Below are 27,803 nucleotides of genomic sequence, written 5' to 3' on the forward strand. Positions count from 1 at the left end.
CATATTGTGGTGTAAAGAAATGGAAGATAACGAATAGAAGAAACAAAAAATACTAGAAAATGGCAAAATCTGCAAGTTGCTTAATATGAAAATAAAATATACATATTAATATGTAAATAAAACATTTATGGAAAATTTATACGTAATTATTTAAGAGTGGAATTGTATCTTCTTAAATTAACAAATTATAAAGAAACAATATATACAAATGTATATAAAGTAAAAGTTGATTCCATTCAAAATCCTATGAGCTAAAGTTGATTCCAGTTGAAGCAATCAGTGAAAACTTAAAACTAAAATTATACTTTATAAACTTTTATGGTAAAGAGGTATTCCCTTTACTTTCTTATAATATAACCAAAATTAGCATAGCATATTCACAACTCTTACTATGAACACACTTTATACTTAAAATGTTTATGTGTCATGTTACTAAATGCTAGATATTTAACATTATATATAAAAATGAAAAGTGTAACTTATTACATTTATAATTTTTGAACTACACTCATTTTTGAACTAGTACACTTCCTAGGCCACTTTAAAGTTGCCTCTAAATTCACGGTCTTTTCAATGATTTTCTTTGTTTTTTAAAAAAAGTCTAGGTCCGTTTTTGCCATCTGAATATGGCTAATGTTCTCCACTTCACGATATTTAGCGTTACGTCAACAATGGTTGGTGTATCTAACAGTTGCCCAATAGGTCTATCAGTTATAGATTTGGTGTCAGTCCTTGGTTGCTCTTACCTGTTCCAATTTATCTTCAATTATTTTGAGTCTTACGCTAGGATTATATTTTTTCACTAATGCTTTAACTCTGATTAGTGATTCAGTCAAGGATGTACATAGGTATCATTATTTTGCCACTTTATATTGTGCATTTTCTCACTTGTGATTAAAACTGATTCAGAAATGACTCAAGTTATGGACTTTAATTTCAGGAGACTAGTGTAACTGGAACTTGCTCTCCAATATATGTAAAGGAAAAGGATTGTTTGTTTGTTTGGTTTTTGGAATTTCGCATAAAGCTACTCGAGGGCTATCTGTGCTAGCCGCCCCTAATTTAGCAGTGTAAGACTAGAGGGAAGGCAGCTAGTCATCACCACCCACCGTCAACTCTTGGGTTACTCTTTTACCAACGAATAGTGGGATTGACCGTCACATTATAACGCCCCCACATTATATATAAGGGCGAGCATGTTTGGCGCTACCGGAATGCGAACCCGCGACCATCAGATTACGAGTCGCACGCCTCAACACGCTTGGCCATGCTGAGCCAAAGGAAAATGAAGACTAGGCGTTGTCAATATTGATGGTACAGGAATTATTCGAAGTTCCAGAGCCAACTGGTCTTAATTTGTTTATAGAGACTTGTTTGAAGTCAGTCAGTCTGGTGACATATATGACATAGTGACGAGCTCGAGAAAATTGGCATATCTCCCATCCGTAAGTGCAGATGCTTTTCTATACTAGGCTTTTTTATCCAGTATTCTCAAGATGATGATGTTAAGAAAAATGGCCGAAATAGTCATGAGCTCGTCCTTTTATAGCACAAAAGTTAAGAATGAAAATTCTATTAATTTGGCTTCTGATAAACTATAGCTTTCTGTTCATTTAGTACTATAGAGTTAAGAATCGTAACCTAATTGGTTGTAATTGAATCTCTTGAAAACATTCTGATAAACGAGGTAATGCAATCAAACAAGTTAGGTATTCTTTCTTGTGCAATGATATGTATAATACACGATGTCAAAATAAAAATTTTCACAACACATATTGAGCTCATGCCTCTTAAAGGAATAAAACCTTAACATTATCTCGAAGATTTTTGCTGGATTACTGTTTAGGCATTGTTTGCCATAGGATTCCACCATAATGCTCAGAAAACAAGAGTTGCAAGTCCATTTGGTTTTCAGGTCTTTTAGGTATCATTGCTATCATCAGCATATATTACAGTCATTAATGTACTAGTCAATGAATTAAACTTATCGACCATTCTTAGCTCAACAGAGAAATTTCCACTTGATGACTCGGAAAGTAATGATTTCCAAGTCATTTCAACCACATCTTGGGCTGCTCTATCTGTTAAATTAGTGGGCAGTCACGTGCATAATCCTTACATAGCTTCACTACAGCTTTAAAATAAGAGAAAATAGCATTTTTTTTTACCTTTGTTCATACTGTCAGCTTAATACTGTAGCATGTGGTTCTAAGATCATATTAAGGGCTGATTAAATTCAGTCCAAATATCTCTCTTTACAGGTCGATGTCAATTGTTGTGAACATTCTTCTGGGATGGAAAACTTTTCCGTTTCTAGTTCTTCGTTGTCTTTCTTACCATACATTACAGTTTCTTTGTAATTATCACACAAGTCTAAATAATTTATCACTGCTCTCATTATGTTTTGCATGAGTCTACCCTATCTCTGACTGCTGGTCCTGACAATGGTGTAGTTGGGGCTTATTTACTATGCACAAATCAAATTTATTTGATAGAATATTCACCGCACTTTTTTGGACACTTTGATCATTGAATTTTGTACTTTGATGAATTAACTGTCAAAATACGGGACAAGACCGAGCCTAGCATTACATGCGTTGCTGCCACGCAGTTGATGCATAACACAACCAAACTAACTCTTTAAAAGATGTTTCTTCATTGTCTTTTCATAATCTCTTTTATGATGTATAGCCACTTTGGCTATTTGTTGACACAAAACTACATACACTTTAACAAATGCAGACTTTAAGCATTCTGTATATTATTGCAGACAGTGTGCTACACCTGTCCTGGGAAGTGATAATACATTGTCTCCACTGGAAACTGTACTTCATGTCCAAACAATAACGTGAGTCTTTATTACTGAAAGGACTAACACTTTTCTCTTTCGAAGCCGGCTATATATATATCAAAACAAACAAGAACAAAGAGCAAAACTCTAACAAGCCCAAGACGAATCTGATAGTTCCAGCCCTGACTGTCATGATGTCACAAAAATACTAAAATATCTGCTCCAGCTCACCCGTGTCCATAGACTGGTTTTCTTAAGAAAGTTATTAAACTGGATAATATACAGAGGGTGGACCAAGAAAGTACCCCACTTGAAAATGTTAGTTTGTTATATCTTTTATTGAAAAAATACGCAAAAAATATATGTTTTTAAAGGAAACTCAACAAGATCTGTTGATAAATACCTGAACTTTTCATGATTTTAGCTACATTTTATAACAAAAAGTGTTGTAGTATTGCTGCGGTTTCTTAGATATTATTATTCCAGTTGAGATACAAAATTATTAAACAAGTTTCTGCAACAATCGAACGAAAAGTGAAAATTCAAAATAACCCAAACCAGTTTCACAAGTTAATATTTAGTCGGTATTCCCTTGGATTTCAGTACTTCAGATCAACATGCTTTCAATGAGTTTGTGCAGATATTCATGAGTGATTGACTACCATTCTTCTTTGGGTACTTCAAAATTCATCTTCCATAGTTGGCTTTCGTTATTCGGTTTACATCACCCATACACTTTTAATAAAACTGACATCTTTTAACGAATTCACAATTGCAGAGAAACTTATTTGATCATTTTGTAGGATAATTATAATGAGAATATCTAAGAAACTACAGCAGGTGCACAACACTTAATATGAGAAAATGTTACTAAATTCATGAAAAAACTCAGTTAATTACGAAAACCAGAGTTAAAATCATGATCTTGGATCATATTTGAACAGATATTGTCGAGTACCTTCTAAAAATATAGCTTAGCATATTTTTCTCTGTTATCTAATAAAAAATATAACAAATAACAACATTGTCAAGGGGGCCGCTTTCTTTAATCTGTTCTCTATATATCAATAACAATTAACTTTCCAGAAACTCTTTAGAAACGAATAATCCAGTAAGCTTGTTTGTTTGTTACGAGGCAGAAAGATACGTAAAGAGCTATCTGTGGTCTGCCCACCACAGGTATCGAAACCTGGTTTTCTAGTGGTATAAATTCACAGACATACCACTTTGCTGGTAAGCCAGGTATGAGAATAGACAAGTCTTAGGCCAAACGCTCAACCATATGTGACAACTCATGAGGGAAGATAGAACTACCTCATTTTAAAAGTAGGCACATCTAGATTTTGCGATGAACTGTGTACGGTCTCTTATATAAGTTTGAAATATAAGATTAAATGAATATATATTCATATTCTAACATTATAGAATGATTCAATTTGGTAACAACTGCACATTATATAGAGTCCAAAACGTGGAATGTTTCGTGATTACACTTAACTAATAACTTAGAACTTAAAGTACTTCAATAATAGTTTACTTTTTTTAATCAGGCAACATCACCTGTCGTAATGAAAATGTTTAATTGTTCTTAGATATGTGTTGTTACGGCCCCCTTCAGTGGCACAACAGTATGTCTGCGAACTTATAACGCTAAAAACCAGGTTTTGATACCCGTGGTGGGCAGCGCACAGATAGCCCATTGTGTAGCTTTGCGCAAACAAACAAATTCTTGTTCCGTATAATTTCTTAGCTAGTCTATATGAAGAATTAATTGTATCAAAACATCAAAATCATTCATAATTAACTCACTATTTGTGCGAGTTGAGAAAGTTTTAATAATAATAAGCGGAAACAAAGCATGGTAAATAGAACATGACTGAACCCTCAATAACCGCGGCACATGAAAATTTTTTAGAGTAAATTAATCTATGATACCTTTTTCTTTATTAGATATATTTTTATGCACCAGTAATGCTAAGTGAGCGTGAGGGCGAGTATACCCGTTTCGACTTTATTACTTATTAGAATCTCCACCAGAGTACTTTCAAAATGACATTATTTTAGACAAAATTAAAGTAAATTCATCTATGAGACCTTTGGCGTGGCAAGACACATCAATCGAAAATGCTTGACATCCTGAGTCCAAAACTGTAATTAGATCTGAAATATATCAAGATATGACGGAGCTATGTTAATTGTTTGTACTTGATAAACTCAGAGCCATTCTATGAATCGGTATGCCGCGACTAAAACTATTAAATTTTGTATCTGAATACCGTGAAAAATACCCAGGCTGTAAGTACAGTTATTGGCACAATTAATAATTATAGCCCTGATATGATTTTTTTTTATTGAATTCAAATACAGAATTAAATAATTTCATATTTTCAACACTTTTCTTGAAGGTATAAATTATTTTTGAAATTTTATGACCAAAAGACACATTCACAAAACCAATATTATATTTTATTAACTATGTGGACAAATATAGTTTTTTTGTTTGTTTTTGAATTTCGCGCAAAGCTACTCGAGAGCTATCTGCGCTATCCACCCCTAAATATAGAGAAATAAACTTAGAACGTTTTATTACGTAATATCAAATATATACTTTATTGTAATAAATACTTTAACAACTTCTCTTTTCTATAAATCCCTAATAATCATTATTTTATTGAAGTAAAAATGCCTTACTAAATCCTCAAGTGTCTCTAATTCAAGAAAACCGTGTTTCAAACTTCAAATTACTCAATTTCCACTATAGAAAAAATAAATCAATAGACATACATATGTGTCCATGGCTTGTAATAAAAAACCGATCTCTTAATTAAAATATACACAAGTCTTAACTCTTGCACTTCTGATTGTGATGAAATAAGACATCGAAACGTATTAAGTGTACGAGATTTTTCCCAGTCTCAAACTCACCTTTACAAAGTAATATATTACGTAAATATTTACTGTACTTTGAGACTAGGGACATTCTCATTTTAAAATGTATATTTATTAAAATACAACAATAACATTTTCTGGAGCAAGATACAAATAAGTACAACGTTAAAATAATTGCCCACTAAATAATTTATTGAAAACAGGGCTCAGCCCTAAAAAAAATACTTCATGTGTTTCACGTTTCTGCGCTTCTATCGTCAGGAATAAATATTAAAGTTCAATCATGGGTAATATAAGTACATCAATAATTTGCATGCTTTTTAGTACCATTTAAACTTAAATATACCAAAGACTAGTACTTTGTTTATTCTAAGCCTGGGCCAATATTTTTACTCAACATAATATACATATATATTTATAAGTTCCTTTTATTTTTACTGGAACTATTAAAGCAAATACTGATGTGAACATGTATGCAACTACCAACTTCAGGAGAAAGTTATACAACAATCTGTTTTAAGAAAAAAACATGTGACTCAGTTTATGGCGAAAGGTATAAACTCAGTTTCTGGAGTAAAGTATGTAATTACCAATTTCTGGAGAAATATTTAATTCACTCTTCAACTCCGCCTAATATGTCAGTTTAATATCATTTCTGTCCATAACATGAAATGTGTTTGCCACATGATTTTTAAGGCTACCTTATTTATTTTAATATTTTTGCCAAATGTTTTATTCCTTAATATTAATTATTAAATGTCTATACATTTAATCAATGTAAACTTAGCCACAGACACAAGACATTTTATAAATCCCACATTTGTCAACTTATTCTACTTTACTTTTTATCCCTGAGATAATTATTTAGCATACCAAGCAGAGAGAAAATTACATTCTGTATGTTTATTAGTTATGGTGCCTTTTCTTGTTAACAAACCTTACAAACATGGCAAACACACTCTTACGTTGTCAACTTTACTCTCTTTCTTTAACCCTGTATACGATGACATTTTTAGTTTGTTCTTATTTTTTGTACAAACAACAGTTACGAGATTATATATTTTATTTCTAGCGACATAAAAATTAACTATCATGATATTATCTTAAATTACAATCATGATAACAGATTTTTAAACTTCTGAATACAAACGTAGAAAAAGTAGATAAATATTGTCCATGAGTGACATGACCTGCTGTTTGGTGGAACGGTCAGATAAAATGGTTTTATATAAACCGACGTTGAGAGAAACCCATCATCCAGTTTCAATGATTTATGAAATGGACAGAACTTTTATAAACTTTCAATATAGCCGCATAACTGTTACAAAAATTTAAACCACAAACACAACTTTATAAAGTGTAACATTTACTTTTGCCTACAGATAAGTGTATAAAGCTGTTAAAGTAAGGATTAAATTTTATGCGTTTTTGTATGGGTTTTTCATTCTTATTTCATTAATGTTCGTTATAAGATCCATACTTGAATTCAAAATTCTTAATTTTTCACACTGTTGTTTGTTTATCTTTTATATAACGTCTGTACGAATTATATACTTTATCTTTAGAAACTATTGCGTCTTTCCCACAGTGTGTAGCATCATCTGTCAGATAAGCTAAAGCAATCTAGAAGCGATACTTCAAGACTTCTAGGTGCTAGCCAAACTGACGTTACAAGGTAGGTTGGCAGTAGACGGAAATTTGCGGTTTTATAAAATGTTGAATTGTTATATTAGAGATGTTAGCGACACTTTTAACGTATTATTAGTATATATGCACATAATATATCGTAACCAATACTTTGAATAATCGATTTTTCGCTTAGCAGTTCGGTAGAGTGGTTTTCGCATTGAATAATTTCTCGAAAATAAACCTTTTTATATCAGTATTTTTTATTCTGTGTAAAGAAGAACTAAATATTGCTTAGTCGACTTCTGGAAACAGGTGAGGCCTAACTTTTCGGTATAATGCTATGAATCCAAGGATTCACGCTACTGTATAGCTGTTTTTCTTCTAGTCTATCAGACCAAAATTAAAGAAAGCCAGAATTTTGCAAAAATATCTAAGATAAACAAACTGCATGTTTTGTGTATTTCACTTGACAACCTCTTAATCATGACTACAAAGACCGAAAATGAAATTTTTGTCGATAGATTTCGATTGTAACTACTACGGTAAGCATATACTCATTATAAGGTAGTTTTCATACGATTAAATTAAAATTTATAACGCTGACATTATAGACCATATTTTATCCTTCTGTCGTTTCAAATATCTCTTTAACTTAAAAATTACCTAATCAAAATAATCCGCTTTGAATTTCTAGTGAGCTGATCAGCTAAGATTGGCCTGTTGCCAAGCGACAGTTTATACAGCTAAAAAATAGGAGAGCTTCGTTTTCGTAACGAAACGAAATAAGACGTATTTCATTACAGGTAATTGTTTCTATCACGCAACTGCTGACAAAGATTCATTTTTAGCGATGGTGTCTGAAATACACTTTGATAACCTTTTGCTTTTTTTTTTGTAGCTAGAAAGAAAATAGTTCCATCAAACCTATACGTTACAGTTAAATGGTAGTCCACCATGCCATCAGTTTTCAGACAAAATATTCGCACCTAGACTACGAGAATCTGAAGATTAAATTCAGGCAAAATGATTACACTTATAATAAAACATTTGGATACATCGTTAATGTTTCAAAATAAAACAGGTTTGTTTTTCTTTTTTGTATTCTCTTGTCAGTTTCTTTTTATAACACCTAGTACCTAAAGCCATACATCATAATAATTTAATTTGAGTTTTTGTACTGCAGTCATCGTCAAGCCTATACTCGAAAATCATTTACGCGTAAAATCTATGCATAAGTAAACTACATATTAACGTAAAGAAACCCTGGGTATTTTACTGTGCTGTCACTTATCATGTGTGTTTAAGATTAATGTGTAAGGTTTTTTCTTGAAGACTCCCCAAACTGGTCCTTACTTTAGTTTCTTATACAAATATGGTGTTCATGTTCAGATATCTTGTGGTTATAAGCCAATTTATAATAATAAAAGGGCGTTTCGCTGTGTGTGACCATCATAACTCTAAAGAGAGAAACCTAAAAACCTAAAGTTTTGCACACATACTAAGTGGACCCTCAGGGTGTGTATCTGGGTATTATTACTTATCCACCTATTCAGTTATCTTTTATGAGACAAGCTAGCCTAAAATCACACAAAAAGAACATGTGAGGGTTACAGCTTCAATAGCAAAATAACCTAGAAACCTAAAATTTTGAATACATGCTACGTGGATCTTGAGAATGTGCACCTGGGTGTTATTAATTTATCCACGTGCATCTGTGCACGTACCTTTTTAATGAGGCAAGATAGAGGAAAAAAACACATAGAAAAACGTCGTTCCTTATAAATATAAATCACATATAGACACGTACAAAGTCCTTATATTACAAATTATAGATATCAATCACAGACAGAGAGAAAACAATTTTTTTTTATTTTGTAGTTACACATTTTATTTTTGCTTTCAGCACATAAACAAGATTAGATTGTACTTTCATTGCTGAACAGCATGATATAAAAGCCATTTTTACCAAAATGCACTGGGTTCTCTACACATAAGAAATTGTTATATAAGGAACCACTTTTCAATGTGTGTTTTTTCTCTAGATTGCGTCATTAAAAAGATGCGCATGAGTCTATCTATGATTTATATTTATAATATAGGGGTGTAATCATGTGTTTTCTCATAGGAAAGCCACATTGAGCTATATGCTGTACCCACCGACAGAAATTACAATATTATTATAATAGGGTGAGTTTGTACGTCTCTCTGTAATTTCTTTGGGAAAACAACCAATATTTTCTAACCTGAAGCATTGCATCGGCAAAAAATTGTAATATATTATGATAAAATATAAATGTGGAATATTTAACGCAATAATAAAACTCTTTGACAATAAATACTTCTCAATTTAATGTACTTTCTTTACGGCTTTTCAAAGTTTATGGAAAATAAAGAAGTTAAAATATTTTTGACTGTTCATCTATGCTGTAGTAAGTTCATAACACACACACACACACACACACATAATGACATAGTCTTCTGCCTAATATCCCGAGAGAGGCCAGATTCTTTCGAATGTGTATTTATAAAACATAAATAACACGTACAAAAACATGTCTTAAAATGTTGTTCTTCTTTTAATGGGATTTCTAGTCCGGAAATTTATCATACCCAATTGTAACAAACAATTTTAATAATAATAACAATAATAATAAATATTTCCAATTCCTGTACATCGCTCATGGTTACGTTGTTGTGAAACACGTTACTGTGCTTTAAGCAACGTTGGTCTGAGATTTTTAATTTTTTTATTGCGTTACTTGAATAAGAATGTAAGTGGTTTGACAATGTGAGTTTGATATTTTGTTCTGTTAGATTCAAGACAGGATATAAGCTCTATAAAAGTAGATTACTTGTACGAAATGTTACATAATACAGAGAAGGAATGCAAACTTTATCTATAATTCAACATGTAACTATTAAAGCAAATACTGATATATTTAAAATTACCAATTTCAGGACATACATATATATATATATATATATAATGACCAATTTCAAGAGAAAGATATGTGACTTAGTTTCAAGTGAAAGGTATAAAACTCAGTTTCAGAAGAGAAGCATTTAACTCAGTTTATGGTAAATGGTGTAAGTTTCAAATATACTCAAACCCTGAATGATGTATTTAGTAAATTTAACTAATATAATAACCATTGAGTTTATATTATAAAAATGGACAAAAAAAAGTAATTTATGTAATAATAAGAATGTAAAATATATTGAAATTAAAAAGTAAATAATTGTGAATGTAATTTTAATCCTTAGCTATTTTAACAAAAGTATATCTATAGCCGACCTATGAGAAACATTATTATAATTCTCAGTCAACTGTGGTAGTTACTTGGTAGCAAGTATAGGAACTTATAACGCTAAAATTATTTCAATACACATGCATGGTGGATAAATCTTAACCACAAAAAGAAAACAAGCGAACTATAGCCTTTAGCTCAATTTTCATTTCCTAATAGATCCTAGAGCTCAGGATATTTCATAAGGCTTATGAACTATAGATAAATCTTCAAAAAGACATATGAAATATAAACTTTTGATAAAAACAAAATTAGGTAAACACATAACTCAGCTAACACACTGATCAAATTAGATGAATGTTTGTTTTTGAAATTCGCACAAAGCTACTCGAGGACTATCTGTGCTAGCCGTCCCTAATTTAGCAGCTAGTCATCACCACCCACCACCAACTCTTGGGCTACTCTTTTACCAACGAATAGCGGGATTGACCGTCACATTATAACGCCCCCACGGCTGAAAGGACGAGCATGTTTAGCGCGACGGGGATGCGAACCCGCGACCCTCGGATTACGAGTCGCACGCCTTAACACGCTTGACCATGCCGGGCCTCAAATTAGATGCTTGAAACTCTTAAACCAAAAACTCATAACGATCAAAACGTACTGACTCATCTCTGTTTACGATATTTTCGGCCATAATCCCAATAATATCTCACAGATTGAGTTATCTTAGGAGTTTTAGGTTAACGTTAAATCCAAATACTGAGCAAAGACAAAGTAATTAGAATATATCAATTAAAATATAATTAAAAGTATATAAATAAAAAATTACAATAAATAAATCACATATATCAAACATCTTAAGCAATAATGTTCATAACGTAAGCGAAAAAAGTAGTAAAATAACTTACTTACTCGTTTTGAAAACCATCACACAAAATAGTTACGAAGTGGGCTTCTTGTGTCTTTACAGAATGCTGACAGTGGAATGAGGAGCTGATCCAAGCCAAAATACGATTCCTTGTACACCTAGACAAAGTGGACCATCATCCAACACAAGTAAACGACAATAATCTTTAGGTAAAGGATTCAAATAAGCAGCAGTTAGAAGCTGTGTCAGTGTATGCACGTTTATAAACAAACTGTACAAGGCCATACTATGTCAGACGTCTAGTGACGTAAATTCCGCTCACGGCAAGATGCAAAACACACTGCAATAGTGCCAAGAACACTTCCAGTAAACTAAAACCAGATTTAGGGTATTTTTTATTTAGAGATGATTTCTTCTTTATCCTGCAACAGCACATGAGGAGAATTTTGAATCAAATAATCGTCAAACAGATACGCTACCAACGAGGTGTCTGTGAAAATACAAAGTGAATAGGAGTAAATACCTGCATCCTGTAAAACTATATCATTATTGACACAACTTATTGAGAGCACATCCTACAATCTCTTATGCTACCATATGTTGGTACAGTTGGCCTTGACTTTAGGCCACCTGCTTCGTGTAATCTAGTGACGATTAATGTAATCTGTAAATTTTGGATAATGTTTGTGTATGTATTAAAATTTTTTGAAAGTTTTACCTTTACAAAATTAGGGGTTAGTTGTTCTTTTCTACATTGTTGAATAAAATAAATGTCATTTCTTCTATTAATAATTTTTACAGAAAAAACTACTTAAAGCCATGTTGAACACAAAATACAAAGAACTACATGACTTACAAAAACAAAAAATGAACCTAGACCATCAACTGGCATGCTGCATTAAACCAGAGATTTACGGACTTATACAACGAAACATAAACCAAATCAATACTAAGAACGACAGAGACAAAAAGATCTGCCACAACAAAAAACTAGAAAAACTAAGATGCAAACAACAGAAAAGACACCAAAACGACAAACCGTTGACTAACCTCATAATTAACAGATCCGACCGTCAATTAAACACAGATGAGAAACATCTACTTAACAAAGGACTCAACTTCGCAATAGCACCTAGGTACATTCCAACCATAGAAATAAAAACATGTTTAGAAGACCTAGCCAGGAGACTTGTGATACTTTCTACAGAGAAGAAAAACAAGGAAACAACCAAAAAACAACCAACAGAAAGAAGACAACTTAGATAATTTTATTGACATCCAACAGCCAAACTTCCCAGGTAAAATTACAAATTCATATTTTCCAGAAACACCTAAAAACAACATCTTAAACGATTTTTTCAAAGAATTTTCTCACAAAACCATCAACATAATTTCACAAAACAGAAAACTAAAAAACAACCTTACAAAAAGAGACATTAATTCCATTAAAAACCTAAAACAAGACAAAAACATAAAAATTCTAAAAGCAGATAAAGGAAACGCTATAGTCATAATGAACACGAATGAATACATCCAAAAAATGAATAACATCCTATCAGACACGAACAAATTTAAACCAATACACACAAATCCAACATAGACACACGAGACGCAACTGAACAAATTACTACTACAAATGAAAAAAGCCAACACAATTTCACAAACACTTTATACCTACCTACGTAAAACCGACTCACGCACACCGCAAATATACGGCATCCCAAAACCTCATAAACCAGATTGTCCATTAAGACCAATAATGTCCACATATGAATCGTTTAATTACAATCTTGGTAAATACATAACATGGGCATTCTCCAAATATGTAACATCAGCCAGCTCATTCATCAAAGACTCTTTTAATTTCAAGTCTAATCTAAATCAACTTAATCATAAAGCCTTAATGGCCAGTTTTGATGTTATATCCCTCTTTACAGAAGTTCCAACCACTGAAGCCTGCAAGATAGCCTTAGAACTCTATATCCGAGACCCTAACCCAACTATAGAAATTCCCAGTAACCAGTTAGCAACCCTCATAGAATTCACCACGATAAAGACAAACTTCATGTTCAACAACCAAAACTATATACAAACAAATGGCCTAAGCATGGGCAACCCAGTATCACCAGTTCTAGCCAATATTTTTATGACACAAGTTGAAACACAAGCAATTAACACAGCATTACATCTACCACTATACTGGTACAGATATGTAAATGACACGGTTGCGGGATTCAAATCTACAGAACACATACTTAATTTTTTCAATCACATTAACTCTATACATCTTAACATTAACTTCACATGTGAACAGGAAGAAAGCAATCAAATATCATTTCTTAACCTCAAAATTACAAGAACTGACACACAGTTCAAAACAGAAATCCACCGAAAAATCATCCATACTGGACTATACATTCCTTGGGACTCAGTACATGAAACAAAACAAAAACGCAACATACTAAGAAACCAAATAAACACAGCCATAAAACTATGCTCACCAGATAAAATTAACGATGAATTAGACAAAATAAAACAATACTTCATCAACATCAATAAGTTTCCTCCACAAACCGTAGAAAACATTATACGCACACACCTAGACAAAAAGCAAAATCAACCAACTAAAGTAAATACAGCTCACGAATCAAAAAACCACGAAAACATATACTGCTGTATACCATATATTCATGACATCAGCAAACAAAAAACCAACATTTGGCAAAAATTAGTAAATTATGACATTCCAGTTAATACCAAATTTATTCAAAAACCAGGCACAAAACTGAGGTCTATACTATGTAAAAACTCCACTGACAAACACCACACCAACATTATTTATATAATACAATGTGATAACTGCCACGACTTCTATATTGGAGAAACAAGTAGAAAAATGGAAACCAGATTCAAAGAACATAAAAAGTCACCTTCACACGTTTTCTAACACTGCAAGTCAAATAAACATAACATGACCATAGAAAACACTCAAATACTAAATAAAGAAACAAACATAAACAAACGCAAAATTAAAGAAGTTTTACTTATACAACAACTTAAACCCAAAATAAACCAATATAAAGGAATGCCTTTATACCTATATTAATATAATAAAATAAAAAAAATTATATATTCAAACATCTAATACCGCCCTCTACATTTCAACACACAGTTACACAACCCCTTTCAAACATGTGGTCAGCTTCCGGTCAGTTACCTCTTTCTTTGTGAACCTGACGATGACCGAAGAAGGTCGAAACGTTGTTCGCTCTTCTATGTAAAATATTTTCTCAACCCAAACGAGCCGTTTTTGCATATACATTTCTCAACAAGTGGGTTTCCGACATCACTGAAACTAAGTATATTGAAAATTTATAGACTAGAGGTAAGACAGCCTGTCAACAGTGCCTACCACCATCAACCTCCTGGGTCCACTAGAGAAATTCAAGTGAAATGCCTACTTATGTTTCTTAGAAGTCACAGCATTCAGGGTATTCACATTGGTTGAGAGCTATAACAAGTGAAACGATAATGCAAGTAGGCATCCTACTTAGCTTTGACTTTGAAATGACTTTAACTCTTTGACAGCACGTTCTTTAAGCCTTCAAGACGGAAATTTCTAGTGAGTGCAACGTATTTCAAGCGTCACGTATGTCTTGGTTACACAACCGTCTTGAACATGATAGCATCGGCTCATTCTTGCAGGAATCTCCTCTAATTATTTGGATTTGAAAACACAACAAGTGAGATAAGTCTTTACCAAGTAGCCATTCTTACCTGTATATCCGCTATGAGTGTATCCTATCTATTAATTATTTACCTGCGCACTCTTGATTAATATTTAACACTCTACCAGATATTAATAACAACAGTCAACTACAGACTCAAGGTACTATCAGACCTTCATAACAATAAGGACCCGCTATGGCCAGGTGATTAGGGCGGTCGACTCGATATCTGAGGGACGCAGGTTCGAATCCCGATCACACAAACCATTCTCTCCCTTTTAGCCGTGAGTGCATTATGATGTTACAGTCAATCCCACTATTCGTTAGTAAAAGAGTAACTTAAAAATTGGCAGTGGATAGTAATGACTAGCCTTCCCTCTAGTCTTATACAGCTAAATTAAAGACGGCTAGCGAAGATAGCCCTCAGTCATGACAATAGTTGACTACAGACTAAAGGTACTGTGAGACCTTCATAACAATAGTTCATTACAGACAAAAGGTACTGTTAATCCTTCATAACAATCAGAGACTACAGACTAGAAGTACTGTCAGACCTTCAAAACAATATTTGACTGCAGACTAAAGGTTCTGACAGACCTTTATCACAAAAGTTGACTGCAGGCTAAAGGTACTATCGGATCGTCATAAACTAGTTTATGCTTAATCATAAAGGAACTCATGCAATTATCACTCATTATTTGTTGGTTAATACATAAAGTTTTGAGCAAACAGCACACGTAAATCGCGAGTAATTTGGGGCATGTATTAATGGCCATCAATTAACTTATAAGTTATAAAATATACTAATAACTTATGACTATTGTTAAGATACGCTGCATGATATATTTTTATTTTTTGCTTTGTAATATTATGACAAATTACCATTTCCTATACATTAGTACAGAAATTAAGAAATTAGCATACATTTGTATTTACTAAAATTGACTAATTAAGTAAACTTGTATTCTGTAGCATTTTAAACAACTCAAGGTGACAAAATTTCATGACTTGGCAAGCATTATAGACCTAACAAATGTTACGTCTGCTTTATTGCTTCGAAAGGCAACGCATTGGTCAAAGTTTTAATCAAACTTCTCGTACAAAAGAATGACCCGCCATTGTAAGAGCAATGTGACTCTCAAGACACAATTTTTTCACATTCTACTTTCATGTCGTCATTACCAACGAACAACGACAGTACTATTGTTGACATGTGTTTACTCTGTAACTTCTCAATGTCTGTTTATTTTTTTATGGTTTACAGGTCATTTTCAAAATTCTACTTTATATTTAAGTCATATGAATAAAACCCTCCTATTTTTCGTTTTTAGCATATGCACCCATTCTTTTACATTTTGGCTATGTAGTTGAGTTTGTTGGCTTATGGTAACAAAAAAGAAAATTTCCTAACTTAACCGGCCCGGCATGGCCAGGTAGTTAAAGCACCCGATTCGTAATTCGAGGATCGCAGGCTCGAATTTCCGTCATACCAAACATACTCGCCCTTTCAGCCGTGGGGACATTATAATGTGACAGCCAATCCCACTATTCATTAGTAAAAGAGTAGTCCAAGACTTGGCGGTGGGTGGTGATGATTAGCTGCTCTTCCTCTGGTCTTGCATTGCTAAATTATGGACGGATAGCGCACATAGCCCTCGTGTAGCTTTGCGCGAAATTTAAAAGAAACCTAACTTAACCAATTATTTGACGCAGATTGCCTGTAACTCTTTATGATTTTTGTCCCAGACTTCAAACCAACAACAACAATTTGGGAGCTAAAAATGTTAGACATAACTTTATGTTTCATTTACATTGTACCACACAAATATATTTAATTGTGTGATACGTTTTCAACAAACTCACGTGACTCTTAAGGTGTTAGATGTAACAAAAAGTACATATTTTTATTTTATTCAGCTACATTAGGGCTGAATTACAACTGTGAATATTATCAACTGAAGTACTTACATGAATGTCAGATTGGTTACAGGTATAGAGTAAAGAGAAGACTTTAGGAAGCTAAGTTCTGGTAATATTGTGTATTTTTGAATGTTATTTGATTTTATTGTTTTTATCTTTAGAAATTAGAGTTCAATAGCAAAAAATAATTAGATTTTCTAAGATTGTTGATTAACACAGTAAGTACAAGTTTTTTAATTTAGATTAAACATATAGTGTAACATATATTATAACGTTAGATTAGGTTTAGTTGTTTAGGTTCTTTAGGTTTTGTTGTTATTCAACTTGCAGTGAGATTGTAAGACAAATTAAATACATTGTTTTACTTGATAAATACATACCACAAACTAGTTAATTTTCAGACTTAGTTTGTTAGGTGCCATATGTGCAAGGAAATAGTTTTATTTTGTAACTTTGGACAACTATGCACTGTTAAGGAAATTAGTAGTGCGGATGTTAAGTTTATATGTAGGTTTTGTAGGTTGGAGAAAAATTGAAGGCTATTCTAACTAAAGTGGAGAAAATATGTAGAGATATATATATACTGTTAGAAACGACAGCGGGACTTGAAGAACAGCTTAAGCTTTTACATACAAGAAAGGCATCAGGTAACATCAACGATGACTTTCAGGAAGTTAGAAAGTGTAGTGTAACGGTTACATTTTGTGAACTTAATTGTAAAGATGCTATTCTATTTGAGAGCAACATATTTCAGCCACTGGCTTCTATAGACAAGGAACTACTGGAGGGAAGGAAAGTAAAAGGAATAGAGAATCATATGAATTATGAACTTAAAAAGGTTATAGTTATAGGTGATTTCTTGACATGGCATGTGAATAGAATTGTCTGTGGGTAAACAGGGAGAAAAGAGTTAGGTTATGCTACTCTAATGTATACTGCCAAGAATTAATTTTGGAGATGAACTTTTAAGTAGGTCTCTAGGTATAAATGCTAGGATGAAATTAATATGTAAGGATGAGCAGGTTAGCTAGTTGAAGTTGTGAGATCAGTTCAGTGAGAGGAAGGAACGTTTTGAAATGGATAATTTAAGGGTCTAACATGTTTACGAGAACTATTAACTAGGCTGTAAGGGAAGCTTAAACTAGAATTAGATAGTGGTAAGAATAAGCTTAAATATTACTATTATAATTCTAGAAGTATAAAAAATAAAATAGATGACTTTAGAGCACTAGTAGAAATAGAGGATCTTATAACTAAAATGACGGAAACATGGTTAAATGTAGATGATTTTGATGACAGAATTTTCTTTCGAATAGATGGTTGTAGATTATCTAATAGGGACAGAGTATTAAAGATAAGGGAAGGAGTGTCCCTATATGTTAAGTGTGAGTTACATCCTGTTGAAGTTGAGAATATTAAGGATAATAGCAAGAGATTGAAACTATTTGGGTTTCTGTTGGTGGATGTAAGAAAGCTATGAGTGGGAATTTGCTACAAACAACCAGATGAAACTAACAAAATTAGTGAGATTAAGATTTCGGCTGTTGATGGGTGATTTTAATTCAGACATATTGATTGGGAAATGCTAGAGTCAAACTAGAGGAAGAAAGGTTTCTGGAAATTGTTCAAGATGATTTCTTCATCAGTTGATCAAAAAACCCACTAGACTTAATGCCATTTTAGATTTATTGTTAACTTCTAATATGGAAGTGGTTAAGAGGGTGAAAATTGTGGAACACCTAGGTACAACTGATTATTGCTGTATTAGGTTTGATGTTTTACTGCAAATAGAAATCGGGAATGATGATATTTCGATTCGAAATTTCAAAAAAAATTGATAAGATGCAAAATAATTTTCTATTGTAAATTAGGCAGTTGGGTTATTTGAAGATACTGAACAAATGTATAAATTTTTAAAGAAAAACATTCAACATTCAAAATGAATATGTTCCTTATATAGAAAACGGTAGCTGTAAGTAAAACCAAGCTAGCTCACAAAGGGTTTAAGAGATAAAATTAAAGAAAAGCATTACAAATCTAAGAAATGTATTTGACTAGTATTATACAATATTTAAAAGATTATAGAAGATGAAGAAAGTTGGTCAAACAGGAAATTAGAATATCAAAAGAGATGTATGAAACATTTGAAAGAGATGTATGAAACATTTGGCTGAAAACGTGAAAATTAACAGTAACAGTATTTTTTTAAAAGTACGTTAGGGGTAAACAAAATATTAGAAGGGGGATAGAACCCTTGACAGCTGTTAAAGGAACGCCTAGTGATTATTAGATGGTAATGTTAATAAATGCTGCTATTTCTTCATTTTTCATCAATAAGACTTAAGCAGTATTCTTCATCTGGAACAATTGATAGATGAAAACAAAATTGAGCAAGACTATTGCATAAATTCTGAGCTTGTTAAAATAAAACCGGAAAGTTTAAAAAATGATAAGTCTTTTGGGTCAGATAATATTTTCCCAAGGTTTTAAAGGAAGTCAGGATTGAATATGTGAGTCATTAGCCAAATGTTTTCCAAGTTTTTGAATAGTGAACCAAATTGGAAATTAGCTAATGTCAATTCTATCTTCAAGGGAGGTAAAAGAAGTTGTCCCAGTAATTGTAGGCCTATCAGTTGTGAGAAAGCTTTTATAAAATCTGATAAAAGACGCTCTACAGAGTCATTTAACAAAGTTCAGAATTTTATCAAGTCTACATGGTTTCAATAAGGGAAAAATCTTGCTTTACAAATCTTTTGACATGCTTTGAATATGTCAGTGCATATGTAGATGAGAGTGAGAATGCATATTTAGCGTATCTGGGTTTTCAGAAAGCTTCTGACAAAGTGCCACATAAAAATCTTGTAAAACGATTTATTTTTATAGGTGTGAAGGATAAATTAGCTATTTGGATAGAGAGTGTCTTGATAAAAAAAACAGAGAGTTATTATAAATGGAGCTCAAGCAAACTGGATTAATGTTGCAAGTCATGTACCTCAGGGCTCAGTCTTAAGTCGATTCTCTTCTCGATTTACATTTATAGCATTAATAAAGGAATGGTGAATAAATTACTTAAATTTGCTGATGCTGCTTTACAAAAGGATTTAGATAATTTATTGACTTAGGGCAAATAAACGGCAGATAGGTTATAATTATGATAAATACAAGATATTGCATGTAAGTTATCATAATTTGAATTATAAGTATAATTTGGATGGGAATAACCTTAACAGTGTCATGAAAGCAGAGGATCTTAGTGCAATGGTTAATCAGTCTTTTAAGCCATCCAAGTAGTGTGCTGTTGGTAGGGCAAGTAGGATATTAGGTTTCCTCTACAGAAATATTGAATACCAGCCTAAAGTGGTTATAATTTCATTGTATAGGCCACTGGTTATGCCAAATTTGGAGTACAGTGTTTACTTTTGATTGGGCTACTTGCCTTAGGATAGACATTGAATTGTTAGTAAAGGTCCTGAGGAGGGTTACAAATGGTATCTGGGATAGATGGATTGTCATATGAGAAGTTAAGATCTTTAAAATTGTTTTATCTTGATAAATTGAAAAATCCACATATTTTATACTTAACAGCAAGAAATATAAAACTAAGGAACATAAATATAGATTTAGGCAAGGTAAAAGCCTTCTTCAGCTAAGATAACTTTATTTTTTAAATAGGGTGGTTGACTTATGGAATAGATTGCCTTTGAATGTTGTGGAAGCAGTGAAGTGAGTTTTTAAAAGCTTGATAGATAAACGAATGATAAGGGCTGGTTTTTAAATTTGTTTGTAATGCGTTTAGTTTGACTTAGAGGATGGGACAACCGAGATTGATCAACAGGTCTCTTGTTGTCCGTAAACGTTATGTTAAAACTTTAGATGTAACAAAATGTACATATCTTATTTATTCAGTTACAGTAGAGCTGAATCATCACTATGAATATCTTCAACCAAAATATTTACATGAAAGTGAGTTTCTTTCTTCCTCACGTTATATCAATATACATTTATGTTAAACTTAAAATGCTATGTCTGTCTTTGTATTTACATACGTACAAAATAGAATCAAAGATGAACGATTGTAGGGCGCAATGAACAAGACAAAACGAATAAAGAATGCGATTCCATACAAGTATTTTGACAATCGTTACAGGTGATTATTCCATTCATAAACTTACAGAGCAACAACTAGATATTGCTGTTGCACAGATCTGTTACTGGACATAATTTAGCTTGATATATACATACGTGTGCAATTTAAAATGATAATTTATTGTTCAACTATTTGGGAGATTCTGCTCTCAGATGAAAGGTCTGGTAACGTTTCGTGTGATCATCAATGTGTCATTAGGTGTTAAAAGTGCAAAGCCAAGCAAATATAACATTAGTAGTGTATATATATGTCTTCAGTTTTTAGAACGTGATTAAACCTATACAACTTTTTTGGAGAATTTTGGTGGAAAGGATAGATAATTGAGCATAAATAAGTATTTGTCTTTATTGTCGCTTATCGTTTGTAAACCGATGCGCCAAGAGGAGCATATGTTGTTGGTTTTCTGCAGTTTTCTACACTATAAATTTCGGAAGCTATAACTGTGATTAACTCTTATTAATTGGGAAACTACAGATGTCTAACCAGGAACGTTTATAGATTTCAAACATTATAAACCGTTTAACTTCAGCAGGTTACTATTGAACGTTAGTATTTTTTATAAAAACATTAGATGACATCAGCAGTAAAAAAGTCGCGAGCTAGCTACCTTTTAAGTTAACTGTATCGATATCAACTGGAAATTAATTCGCTTTGTCTTGACCCGTCGATAAAATATTCAGTTCCAGACCTGATAGAAGATTCAATATTGTTTATAAGCTTGTAAAACGTTTTTGTACAAATCATTATTTGTAATAACTATTAATAATAAGAGTTATTTTAAATTGTATTATTGTTTATATATTAAAATATATTTGTATTAAGGAAGAAAAATGTATGAATTAATCTTGTTTGCAAATATCAGAAATTCAATACATCTCAACATTTAATTAACTTCAAAATTTAAATTGCAATTCAATTCAGTTTCAGGCTGTTTGAAATCGTAATACCTATTATCATAAATTTGAGTCTCATCCGGGACAAATCATAATACGTAACAGTTGAAACTTATCACTATTGTAATTTTACATTGCTGATTTCATAAGATTTCTAGTTAATTTCATTTTTTTTTAAATTTAATTTGTTTAATAATAATTGGTTGTCTTTTTTTATTTATTCAATTTCGTTTAAAGTTACAAGAAATATATCTATGCCAGCCGACCAATATAAAAATAATATATTAGAAATCTAATCAACATCACTACTTGCCAACTCTTGTGTTATTCTAATTGAATAGTTGAATTGACTATTACATTATAACGCTACCACGATTGAAAGAATGATGTTGGTTGTCATTTCTAATGTACGAAGTTCATTGTTTTTTTTGTACGAATGGGATTATTTTGTATTGCTAGCCAAGTATATAACCATATATACAAGGCTAGCCGAATCTCTTAGATATTATTTGGATTACGCCCAAAATTACAGATAATAGCGAAATACTTAACTGATGAATTAAAGGTAATTTTTTTTTTGTGATTTAGTTATTGATTAGTGTATTTAGTGTATTCATACCTTGAATCCTGCTGCTTCAATTCGCGTTCTGTTGTCGCTAAAATGCGCTTAACACATAAGCGTAATAGATGTACAATGAGCGCGTTTGTCAAATCACAATATTGGATAAAATAATTGTAGCCTAACAGCTGGAGGTGGGTGCTATTGAATTGCTGCTTTCTATCTAGTGTAGCAGTTTAAAGGCAAAGACTGTTACTTACAGGCTGTCCTTGTGTACTTTTAGGTAGATACGAGATACCGAATGAATAATAACACATTAAGGTTTAAGGTATTGAGAAACATGTTGAACAAGTAATGAATTAAAAACCTTTTGAATGTAATAAAGAACAAATTACGCGAATGTTTTCTGTAAGGTACACTATTGTTTTTCCTGTTTTCTTTGCTACTGTTATGAGGAAGGTTATAATAGTATCTACCAATAAACTTTCCATGAAAATTCACAGGAAACACAAACACTTACACAAACATTTGAATATCTTATTTCGAAAAAAAAGACATACTTTTTTCTTTATAATTTTCAAGCAAATTCGTACAGTCAGTTCTTCGAGTCTACCAAATCCTAAATAGTCACATTGGTAAATTCCAAATTAAACATTATAAAATATCAACTTAGATTATTGTTTCACACGCTTATTTACATTTTAAATAACTCGTTTCAGTGGAAGCTAATAACTCTCAAAGTGCTTTAATCCCCAAAGAGCTTTCTAGTCATCGATTAGCATTTTTGGGTCTTCAGAATCAATGGATCTTGAGGAACGCATTGATAACACTATGTAACACAAATTTTGTTCCTGGATATTAAGTGTTATTTCTTAATTGTTTATGTTGTAAAAGTACAGAAAATGGCCATTATTCCCTTCAAACTTTGCTTTGGTGACCTGGATAATGAAATTTAGAAATTAACCTATTTTCTATGTAAAAACGGGCAAATTTTCACATTTTCATTTACATAAGATCTGAATAAAACAACATATGAATCAAGATTTATATGTATTTATACTAAAGTTATACAAAAATGTTTATGAGTGAGTGGTTTTTCGAGAGTTGCGACTGTAATGTAAACCACTTTCACGTATCAGCCCCCAAATATAGTTTCCCATCATGTTTTCGTTATACGCTCCCAGGTCACAAAAGCAAAGTTTGATAAGAGAAAAATAGGTCTTTTACGTTTACTTTAGGCATAAGCAATTGGGAAATAACACTTTCTGCCCAGGAACAAGAACAAGTAAAAATTTTATTACATAGTGTAATAGCTGTGCTTCTCTGGTACGGATGGACTGTCTTAAAGGTGTGTGCGGAGGACACCTGTGTAGGATTAAGCCACTCTGATTCCTCAGCACGTTCCTTTAGTCTAGTCTGATATTCGTAAGTAGCAGCATCGTAGTTAAAGAAGCAAGTTTACGACTTAAAAAAATTTGAACTGATTATAAGAGAAGTCAGCATATTTTCTTTCAAGTATCAAAAACTGGTTATACGATTAACCATATTACAGCAAGACCAACTAATTGGAAGATTTGAGTGTATATCATTGTTTTATATGCGATTTAAAAACCATAGAAACTACATGGTTTAAACATCATACTAAACTTGCAAAATAATGCACAAACTATGTAGCTGTATTAATTACACTACAGGGTTATGGGGCATTTTTATTTTGAATTATATTCCATCTTTTGATTTTTGCATTATGCAATACCTTGTGTTATAGAACCATTAACAATATTAATGAAGTTAGTAATTTGAGGTAAATCTTTCACCAGATCAATAACATTCTCATTCTTCAGATAATAAGCACAAAAGTTTAAAGCTTAAGTTAGCATCTCGAAAAATAATTCTAGTGTTATAAGTAAGACTCTGCCGAAAGATCAACCCAGGTAATGAAAATAAAAAGATTTATTTAGTAACAGTCATTTAACAATGACATCTTAGTTTCTGATTCTCAAAAATGTTAACAAAATAATTTTATGAAAATAATATATTTTTTTAATTTGCTAATAAAATAGTTTAAACTTGCTTTGATAACATAGATTTTAGAACTTCAATAGGCATTATAAACCAACTTACTTAAGAAGCTAAATTTACCCCTTTGAAGATAAACTATTTTGGTTTGTAGCAAGTCTAACTAAGTGATTTAAGGTAACTTGTTTGGAGCGAGCCTACTTAAGTGACTTTACTCACCTGTTTGAAGACAGTGTAATTAAGTGACTTAAATTAACCTTTTTAGAGCCATCCTACTTAAGTACCTGAACTTACCTGTTTGGAATTATTTATGATTTAATTCCCCTCCTATATATGTTACGACATTCTGATCAGCCGGCGTTAAAACATTAGAAGGTCCTCTTCAAACAGATTGCAAAAATTTTGATTCTTAGAGACATATTTTCATCATATTTATATTTGATCGTCATCAGAATATTCTAAATTGGCTTTGTGTATAATGGACACCAGTAGATGTCACCTTAAAATAATTACTAAAGGAACTGAAACAATTTCAAAATGGTAAGTTGTATGAAAACAAATTTTTGATCATATGAAAACAACCTTATAAACAAAGAGACATACAAATTAATATAAACGTACATGCAGATGAGTAAATATAATTTTACACTGTAGACATGGGTAAAAATATTTTAAATTTTAAGGGCTTTACAGCGCCATCTCTTATGAAAATTATGTGTTAATTACTGAATAGTTAAATAAAATATAATTAGAATATTCTCTAAAGTAGAGTTTTTTCCTTTTCTGAAATATAAATATGTAAAGTACTGTGCATAGTGTTAGAACAAGAGAATGTTTTGTCTCTCTTTTTATTATATGTTGTTAATTCTTCCATGCCGTTACAGAACGTAAATTTTAACACAATGGTTATGCATGGTTGATCACTGTTGACAGTTGAATGTACCAAGGTGAAAATATTTATCGTTCGTTAGAATTCCCATATACTTGTTCCAAAAACATGTTATAAAGGTTCTGCTTGAATGAACATACTGATCAAATTTATGGTCTGAAATAACTGTCATGGTACCACATGCAGTGCCTTAACTATTAGAAAGAAACCAGCGAGGAACTGACAAATTTTGTTGGTATAGACTAGAAGAAATGAATTCAATAGTACTCCGAAAACAAACCTTGAAATAAAACAGTGTTTAACACTACATATTAAGTTTTGTTGTTATGCCACAGTCCAAAAAGCGTATAGAATTGTCAGTAGAGCAGAGAGTTTGAATAAAAACTATATATAATGCTGGTTGGACACTCCGACACATTGCTCCAGAATTGAAATTCTCTAAAAACACTGCAGGTATATCTTAGATCGGGAAACCGAGACAAATGCACTTAGTGTCAGCTAAATATATTAATATAGCAACGGGCTCTGTAGATGAACTACACACGAAGTAATTTTATCCGTATAAAATTGGTACAAAAGTTTAATAACACACATATTTGTGTGTGTGTGTGTATATATATGTGTGTGCTTACATTCAAATATAATAGCTGGCGTACTTACTCAATCTACAGAAAAGGCAAAAGGGTCATCGGGGGTGTGGCCCACACCTGGACTACGATCCCCATATGTCACTCCCCAGGGGGTCTAACTGTACATATTAGATTTGGTAACAATCGGGTTAGCGATTCGCTAGTTATAAAAAGACATACACACAGACTTTTGTAAACAATATTGTAGATATACATAAAAAAAATAAAATACGTTTGATTATAAAAGAGTAGATTTATTTGTTGTTAAGTCCAAAGCTACGCAATGGCCGATTGTGTTTTGTCCATCTTGAGTTCACATCTTCAATTTAATCGTTGATCTTCCGACTATAGAAGATGTGAAACTTTATAATTTGGATCACAGATGCAAGAACATAAAACATTTACAAAAATAACAACTATAGAATGCGTTGCAAAGTGCCATTTGAAATGATAAAATTTATTTCCTCTTAATAATATAGTAATATTAATGAAATTTACGTCAAAGTTCAACTTGATTTATGCCCATTTTAATAATCGACTTAGGATCCTAATGGCACAACACCGTGTTTGTGGACTCACACCGCAAGAAACTGGTTTTAATACCCGTGGTGGGTAGAACACAAATAGTCCATTGGGTAGTTTTGTGTTTTACTTCTAAACAAACAATAGTCTTCAGACGAGGTAGGACATGTGAGACAGCAACATTTTCGGTAATTTTTCGCTCACGTGATAACATTGTGCAGGTCAACCGCTCACACAATTCAATGAGTAAATAAATGAGCTTGTACATCAAGCTCACAGTTTTAGGTGTTAAAAAGTCACGTAGTTAGCGAATATGTTTTCAATGTCATCTTGCATCTCCATTTATATAGTCAACTTTTTCATAAACGTGTTCTCCCACAATTTGTACATTTTGTACTATAAAAGTTTAAGAAACATAACAAATTATGCAGGTTAAGAGACGTGACAAAATCTTAAAAGAGTATAAATAAATAACTTTAAATATTATATTTTAAGACAGCTGAGAATAATGTTTAATATTTAAGTCATAAAAAACATCTATAAAATTAAACTTCATTTCATCGCAATATAGAACTATTCACATTATATGTAGAAACAGATAAACAAAGAAACTAACAACAAATTCTTTAGATAATAAGATCACAAAACACTTACTGAAATACTAACCAAGTTGATTCAATATTTAAACATAACAAACTACAAAGCCTGTGTTATCTCCCCCTTGGGGATAGCGGTAAGTTCATGGATTTATAACTGTAAGTTCTATGGTTCGATTCCTTGTGGTGAAGACAGCAGATGGCTTCGCTCTGAAATAAACATGCTTATTACTGTTTAGAAATGTATTTAAAAGATTTATGTAATAATGCAGGATCCTTCAAAATACGTCTACCGAAAAGAAAATATTGATAAACGATGAGTTTACATCTTAAATAATATTCTAACAAATAGTCTTTAACTAGAACAGCGTAATTAGAATTGCTATTTTGTTTAACGTAAAGTTGACCAATAGGTATCCGAGTTCTGTTTATCATAAAAAATCATACAACGAAATTTAATAGCGCAAGTACAC

The 27,803-nt window shown here is 32.1% G+C and overlaps 1 long non-coding RNA gene across 4 annotated transcripts in view; it reads left to right on the forward strand.

Annotated features, from left to right (window-relative positions):
* Positions 1-27,803, forward strand: part of LOC143225790 (uncharacterized) — an 85,262-nt gene that overhangs the window by 55,689 nt on the left and 1,770 nt on the right. Inside the window, exons 4-6 of one of the 4 annotated variants that reach the window (XR_013014086.1) lie at positions 7,269-7,355; positions 8,208-8,390; positions 11,531-11,637. This is a non-coding gene — a long non-coding RNA (uncharacterized LOC143225790). Of the gene's footprint in view, positions 1-7,245; positions 7,356-8,207; positions 8,391-11,530; positions 11,669-27,803 lie in introns of those variants that run through there. The other 3 variants (XR_013014088.1, XR_013014089.1, XR_013014087.1) reach the window with 3 other exon arrangements.

This window comes from Tachypleus tridentatus, chromosome 9, assembly GCF_004210375.1.
Source record: "Tachypleus tridentatus isolate NWPU-2018 chromosome 9, ASM421037v1, whole genome shotgun sequence".
Lineage (NCBI taxonomy): Eukaryota > Metazoa > Arthropoda > Merostomata > Xiphosura > Limulidae > Tachypleus > Tachypleus tridentatus.